The sequence below is a fragment of the Mandrillus leucophaeus genome, unplaced genomic scaffold (genome assembly GCF_000951045.1).
Source record: "Mandrillus leucophaeus isolate KB7577 unplaced genomic scaffold, Mleu.le_1.0 Scaffold192, whole genome shotgun sequence".
NCBI classification, from domain to species: Eukaryota; Metazoa; Chordata; class Mammalia; order Primates; family Cercopithecidae; genus Mandrillus; species Mandrillus leucophaeus.
The window spans coordinates 4,210,926-4,211,843 of record NW_012101943.1 but is presented as its reverse complement, the minus strand read 5'-3'; positions in this window follow the sequence as shown (position 1 = coordinate 4,211,843).

Genomic DNA, 918 nt, shown 5'->3' with positions numbered 1-918 from the left:
TTTTTTTTTTTTTGGTCTGTTTTATTCATTGCTGTACTCCCTGACATAATAGACATTGAATAAGTTAAATGGTTCAAATGATTTCCAGTCATTGTAATGAACATTTGAGTGCTTGTTTGTGTAACATAATTGTAGATGATAATGACAATGAACATAATACTAGCCTTATCCTTCAAGAACTCACTATCTAATGACTACAGAGACCATGTAAATATAAATGAGTACAAAATAAATGTGTAAATATAAATAAATCTATTAAGTAGATAAGATTTAAAATGAAAACTATATATAAATGATAAAAACATAAAATAAGACATAATACATACACAGAATATATTCCCCAAGAATGTATTCTCTTGCAGTGGGAATGTAGCTGAAGGAGTAATTCATTCTAATCTATTTAATGAAGATGGCCTTTTATGTATAATATTTGTGTTTAGTAACATTTGTAAGAGACTAATCTGAAGTAATCATTTTTAACAATTATACTGAAATTTAGAAATTGTGAAATGTATTTTTAAAATTTTCTGTATCACACAAAAGGAAATATAAAAAGCTTCTAATCATAAAAAACAAAAAGAATAGCTTTCTAAATGTAGTATAATGATATTATGGCACAAAGAACAGCTGTGAGCTTCTCAGAAGTCCATAAATCATCAATGCTACATACCTGCATTATTTTATTGTGTTGTATATTGATATGAAATAAATTACATTATATATTATTAATCATTACATATACTCTATTACTGAAAACCTTTGCAAAAATATTGACTCACAGTCCTGTTTTGGGTTTATCATGGTGAATATTTTACCAGCAGATACAAAATGGAAGCCAACTAAATAACATTGTTCATCTTGCAAACTCTAAGAAATGATTTTTTATTTGGCCGGGCGTGGTGGCTCATGCCTGTAATC